This window comes from Lissotriton helveticus, chromosome 7, assembly GCF_964261635.1.
Source record: "Lissotriton helveticus chromosome 7, aLisHel1.1, whole genome shotgun sequence".
NCBI classification, from domain to species: domain Eukaryota; kingdom Metazoa; phylum Chordata; class Amphibia; order Caudata; family Salamandridae; genus Lissotriton; species Lissotriton helveticus.
This window is the reverse complement of record NC_136068.1, coordinates 1592725139-1592732276: the sequence shown is the minus strand read 5'-3', so window position 1 is coordinate 1592732276 and position 7138 is coordinate 1592725139. Positions and strand designations below refer to the sequence as shown.

Sequence of the window (7138 nt, the reverse complement as noted above, 5' to 3'; positions counted from 1 at the left end):
CGTGATCAGATCCGAAAGCTGAGCTCCAAATTCGTAGGAGTTACCTGGAGGATGGTAAAGGAGATGGCATTGAAGTGAACTATGAGTGGGAGATTTGAAGTTGACTGATAGGCATTTGAAGGAATTGTACAGGCAGGTGATAGTTTCATAGATGGAGAGGTCACTTTTGTGGATAATTGCTATGACGCCACCTTTGTGTTCGGGCCTATCTTTGCGGATAATTGAGAAACCGGGCGGCACCAGCATGTCCAGAATGGGGAGGGATAGGGTATTTAGCCACGTTTCCGTGATGAAAGCTACATCCAGGTCATGAGAGAGGATGGATTCAGCTATTTCTGTTGCATGTTTGACTGCGGACCAGCTGTTGATAAGCATACAGTTAATGGGGGGGTCTTCTTTTGATTTTTTTGATTTTGAGAACGTATCTAGAAACACCTACAACTCTTCGGGCACGTAGAAAGCCCATTCTTTTCTCTTTGTGTTTATGAGTAAATTGATTAGTCCCAGTGGGAAAGAACATCAATTGAAATGTTATAAAATATAATGCTGACATGCAATGGGGCACACTAATGAATTTTTACTGGAACTCTGGAAAGTGGCTATATACGTGACTTTCTTCAAAATGTCAAGGGCTCTATGGTGACCGTACACACTCCCTCCCTGGTGATTCCAGGAGTTGACATCTCCGTACTGCATGACCATCCCAGCTGCCATCCGACGACGTTGCTGCATCATCATCAGAGGAAGAGAGCTGCAGAGTATTACGGTACTACAGCCTGGGAAGACATCCCACAAGAGTTCAGGCTATTCAGTGATGCACAAATCTTCTTCGGTAGCATCCTTCCATTCGTTCAGGCAAAAGCAACTGCACGTTGGCTTCAGATTACCAGATGTAAGCCATCAATGCTACAGAGGAATGCTTCAACGCAATTAAAGAAAATCTGCAAGCTATGCGAGTAATGATTATGCAGCATAGATATGTGTTGGACTTAAGAACAGCGATGGAAAAAGGAGTCTGTGCCAAGATTGAAACTGCCCGTTGCACGTATATTTCAGCTAATGACGCTGATAACTGAATGGTATCAGAGGCCATACAAACTCTGCATACCTTGTAAAAGAAGGTGGTAGATGAGGGAGAGGCCTCTGAAGAATGATTTTCAGGGTGGTTCACTTGGGTACTATCCTGGATGTCAGGACTATTTCAGGCCTTGTTGCCTGTTATTGTGATAGTACTCTTGATGTTCTGTATCCTCCAGATAGTGATAGGATGTTGTAAAAGGGTAAGTCAGAAATTGGGAGTGATGTTCACTAGTAGATGAGTCAATAAAATGCAGGATGTTGCAGAGAATGTATACACATTAATGACTCCAAGCAAAAGGGAAGGTGAGGAAATAGTTAAAAATTCAACTAAAGGGGGAATGTTATAATAAATGTAGAAATTGAAGATGGTCCATTCATGTCAATGCAAGCATCAGCAGAAAGACTTGTAAGGATGTATGTGTTGAAGGAAAAATACAGTCCTGAGCTGTCTTTAGTAGCAGAATAAAAAAGAGCCCAAATGGAGTCAGGACTTGAGGGGAGGGACGAAGACACTAGCTTTAGTAGAATAGAGAAGTATAATTAGGTACAGCAGAAATGGGAAGGTCACAGGTCCACATTGCGAGAATGCATATCTGAGAAAATATGTAGATAAGGCAGAACAGAGGTGCAGAATAAATGGGAGGTTAGGCCTTGTAGAGCAGTAGACATGTAGGGAGTAGACCATAGCTAGGCTTCAAAGCACTAGACAAGCCAAGGACACAGGAAGTGCAGTGGTGGTGTGCAAATGTAACGATAATGTGCACGAGTTACATTCCATAAACATGTGTGTCAGCTGTTTTTGAAGAATGTATAACCTTTTGATATTTAATATTGTCCTTGAACAATTGCTAGATTAAATATGCAAATGTATGACATATTTACGGCTATAAATGTATAAAAGAAACCCTCCGCCACATTGTAAGCTGAAGTACAGATTTAACTTCCACGGAGCTGACTGACCTTATTTCTTTATTTATTTATTTGAGTTTTATATAGCGCTGGCTAGACCCGGAGGTATCAGAGCGCTTTACATGTGGATCATTGAGTTACATCAGTTACAAGAGCATATTAAATCTGAGCGTTTCTTATAAACTGTGCACTATATTGCCAACAGAAGTCATGGGCCAGATGTACGACCCTAAATTGCATGCGCACTTACAATTCCTATTTAGTGAGCCACAATTTATTTGTAACTCGCTAAATAGGAATTGCGACTCGCTATTAGTAAGGGGTGTTTCAAGGGCATCCCTTCCTAATATCAACTCTCTATTCCATGTATGAATGTTTTGCAATTTACCGCCCTCTTTAAAAGGGTGGTAATGCACTCGCAAGGGGCAAGGGGTCACCAGGGGACCCCTTCCCCTTTGTAAATGTAGGGTAAAATATTTTTAGGGGTAGGCAGTGGTTCCAGGGACCACTACCTGCCCTTTAAAAATGAAACAAAAACGTTTCATTTTCTTTTTTTAAATGCATCCTGTTTTCCTTTAAGGAAAACGGGCTGCATTTTTAAACAAAACTGCTTTATTTAAAAGCAGTCCAAGACATGGAGGTCTGTTGAGCCCAACAGGCCACCATCCCTGGGAGGGCAAGCCATTCCCAATGGGGTCGCAAGCTGCAAGTGCCTCATGAATATTCAAGAGGCATGCAATTTGCAACCCCATTGGGAATCGCAAACTTTGTCTCAGACACTGTTGTACAAGGCATTTTGCGTCTCGCAAATTGCGACTCACAATCGAACGGAATTTGCGAGTCGCAAATTGTCATGGTCGTACATCTGGCCCATGGTCTTTTCTTTTGTCCGGCAACACCATGGATTCACCCTATTACCACAGAAGTATTAAAAATCCCTGGTATATACAATTGAACTGTTGCAGAAAGATGTGAGGGTTACATCTTCTGTTGGTGACATATACATCACCGATGATAATGTGGAACATCTGATACCTGTAGGTAGAGTAGCCATAATACTTTCTAGCAAAAATTGTTCAAAAATACAAAATTAGACTTTTGGATGTCATTTTCTTGGGATATGAGTTGTCAAAAAATACTCGTCCATGAGTTTTTAGAAAAGTCTGGAAAACTTCAACCTCTTAACACACTCAAAAAGTTACAAGCATTGATAGGGTTTTGATATTTTGGTCTGATATACCTTCCACATCTGCAGAAAGGTTTAAATTACTGTATCAACCAATAACTCCCAGTTCGAAGTGGCAGGCAGGAGAAGCATGCCTGTATACTTAGGTAGCTACAACACAAAAAGGTAGCTTACTTGCAAGTGTGCTTTCATAATGTATTTTGAAGGTCAGACTGCATCTATAGCTAATTTTTAATCAGCAGCATAAGAGCACTTTGAGAGGTAGAGAAAGTTATCACTGCAGTATAGACAGGTATAATTAAAGAAAATCCTACAGAGCAGTTAAAAAGATTATTGTTGGATTACACCTACCGACACTGAAGGCATCTACTGAAGCTAGCATGCTTAATTCTAGAGCATTACACATTACATTGGTGCAATAAGCCAGAGGTGAAATGAGTTCATACATTAGATTCAAATATGTTCTGACAATAAGAATAGTTTCTTTAGGACCAACAAGCAACCCAACAAACACTGCAGGCCAGAATATGAGCGAGACTCACACAGTGTTCTATACAGCCCAATCCATGCAACCTACAGGGAACACAAGACCGATATTAATTTGTCTATGGAGTGGCCAATGGAGTGTTTTAGTATGTGGACTTTAAAATGAAACGCATACGTGTAACACCCTTGGAAGATTCTATTGCAGAATTTGCAGAATTAAATACTTAGGGCCCGATGTAGGTAATTTAATTTTACCACTTCTTAAATACCGAATCATACTGATTCAGTATTTAAGAAGTGGTAAAATGGAGGGGGGGGGGTGTAGGTATTTCAGAATCGGTTCGGTAAATACCGATTCGGTAATGCCCATTGATTCCTATGGGCTTCAATGCCCATAGGAATCAATGGGCATTACAGAATCGGTATTTACAGAATCGGTAAATACCGATTGCAGCAAGGGGGTGTCACTTTGACACCCTCTAGCACCCCAAATACAGGCATGTGTGCCATGTGGCACACAGACATGCCCTAAGAGCACGTCTGTCTGTCACATGGCATAGTTGTGCATGCACACATGTGCATGCACACCTGGATTCGGTATTTCACCACCCAATTGGATTGGATGGTAAAATACCGAATTCTGAAGGCCTGTGGCACTGTAAACAGTGCAACCTACATCTGAAATTTACCGAATCGGTAAAATTACCGATTCGGTATTTTACAGAATCGGTAAATTTACCGATTGTGCAAAATACTGGCCCCTACATCTCAATCACCAAATACCGACCGGTATTTGGTGACCTACATCGGGCCCCAAATCTCTAGTTTTATAAAAAATAGATTCAGTTTCAGCACTGACTCTTCATTCTGCGTTCAAGGGTAGAACATTGATTTGACACATCAGGAATTCTATGATTACAAAGACTCATGAAGGAAAACGATAAAGGCTAAGCAGTTTGGGGTACAGATACCTGCCTTGAAAAGTCGTCGTCAGCTAGTGGATGTGCAGCACACTGTAGCTCTCCGGATTGACGAAATTCACACATAAGATAATTCTGCTGCAAAGAGGGCTTCAAACTCTGAGGTTCCTATACATTAAGCAGCAGCAGTAACAAGTTTGGAACCTACAAGTGACCTAGAAATAGTCTTAGTGGTAGAATCATCCCGCAGTAAAAGGCACTCCCTCATGGCTTTCCTGCGAAGTATGTTTATTCCCTAAAACAGGAAGGGCTCCTAAAATCACACTACCCGGGAGAAGGTGATCACACACCAAATGCATATAACTCAACAGATCAAGTGTAAGCTGCTCTGGAAGGGATAGGTTTAACACATGCCAGTTTCAGCCACTCTGCATTGTATTACAAGAAAATTTATGTTGGGTGTGATGAAAGCAAGTAGGCAGCATGTTGTAGCTTGTACTGCATACAGGTAGTGATAGACTCCTAGTATCGCTTCATATGGATGTGGCCACAGCACCTAGTCACAGCTTGCACAGTTGCAAATGTTTTGTTGTGCTTATTAGCAATGGGTGGATTGTGTACCTTTCTTTGACCCATGCAAACCAATTTGAAGGGTGTAAAAGAGACAATCATCAGCATCATTAAATATGCCTTGAGCATGACGATCTTAATAATGTATCTTGTTTAAACAACCTATATAGTGCACAGAGAGCGTTAAATGATTTGCCGAGACATGTACTGCTAAACCATATGCCTTATGAAATATTGATTGGAAGTGAGATATATAATGCAGCGCTTCGAACGGGGGAGGGGGAGGGGTGAAAGTGTTCACCTTGATCTGTTACTGGATTTGCAACAAATAGGACAAGGTTTGTTAAAAGCACATGCTGCTATGCCCCCAGGTCTGCTGCTGCTGACTGGTTACCAAGGACAGGGAAGTTATTGCACAGTGACAGGCTGAAAAGAAAGTGTTTGGACCCACCTATAGAGAATCCATGCGAGTGATAGCATTAAGAGGTACAACAACTGTGATTTTACTACCATTACCTGGATAAAAGAAGAACAGACTGGTGGTGTTCCACATTCAAGTCACCCAGTGCTGCTGCCAAGAAGATCACAGACTGCCCCACAGCCAGAAATGTTTCTCCATGACTTACAACTGAGCCAGAGTGCCTTTCAAAAATGTTAATGCGTCTCTCATAGTTGGAAAGGATATTATTGCTTTATTGCAGTCTCCAAGCTGGAATTGGAATCAAAACTGTTGAAGTGCGAAGTTTATTTCATAGAGTAACAAAGTGAAGAAGAGTGGGGTAATACACAAACTACAAACATCCAGATTTGAGATAGAGTCTAAGGGCCTCATTTATGAGAAATGACGCATTGCTGCGTGAAAGCAGAGATGCGTCACTTCTCAGTGCGCACTCCTTGCGACATAGCTGATGCGTCATATTTAATGTAAGACGCATCATGTCACAAGGAGTTACAGATACGTAAGTATTCCTGACGTATCTGTAAGCGCAAAAGTGACGCATTGCTGGAGTGTGTCACAAAAGTGACGCAACTCCAGCAATGCGTACTTTCACATTGGGGCAAGCCCCATGTGAAAGGGCCTGCGTCAGTCTTACGCCTGCTGTGAGGCAGGCGCAAGATTTTGATGCAACGGCGTCCTAGAAGTGACGCAGTGAAATCTCATAGATTTCACGGCATCACTTCTACAAGGCTTTTTGCGGGGGAACGCCCCCCCTGCATACATTATACCTGACGCAGGTATAATGTAGCGCAGGGGTTTACAAAGTGACGCATCTGCTTAGATGCGTCACTTTGTAAATAGTGAGCAACAGGAGGCATGTTTTACGCCGCCGATGAGTCACAAAAAGTGGCGCATAGGAAGCACAAAACTGACGCAAGGCCTCATAAATGAAGCCCTAAATTGTAGAGGCAGATGGCTGCATACAGGCTTGACACTAGTAAATGCACCCAGCCAACATGAGCTTTTAATTCGCTAATTCTAATAATCATCACATTTTCAATTTGGATAATAATGGGGGTGTTTCTTGCTCAAGTAATGTGTCCTGTTTCTTGCTCAAGTAATGCCTGGACAGTAGTTGACAGGCTTTCAAGAGCTATAACCAGGAACAGAGCAATTATGGTAGCAAAGCTCATTTCCTCACTTCACCAGTGTGTCTTCACTTAACCGGCACACCTCCCACTCTAAATTGGTGTCAAATTCTAAAACCACTACAGATAGTGAAGGCACCCCACATCTTTCTTTTAAATCTTGATGACTTTGTCTCCCCGGAATATAGACAATGACACATTGGATATAGCTTCTGTCAGGCATCTTCCCACCGGTCTACAGTCATATGCTTCTTTAATTTATTATGATATGCATTTGAACACAGATAATTACAAAGACATGTATTGTTACACTAGGTATGCACACTGTTCTTAGACATATCAGATACTAAGAGGTTTTGTTTCCTTATTTACAGTGGGAAGACTGCTTGATTGCAATTTG

The 7138-nt window shown here is 41.8% G+C and overlaps 1 pseudogene; it reads left to right on the top strand.

Moving 5' to 3' along the window:
• The first annotated feature begins 636 nt into the window (after positions 1-636).
• Positions 637-1546, top strand: LOC144769591 (uncharacterized; annotated as a pseudogene).
• Positions 1547-7138: the final 5592 nt, after the last annotated feature.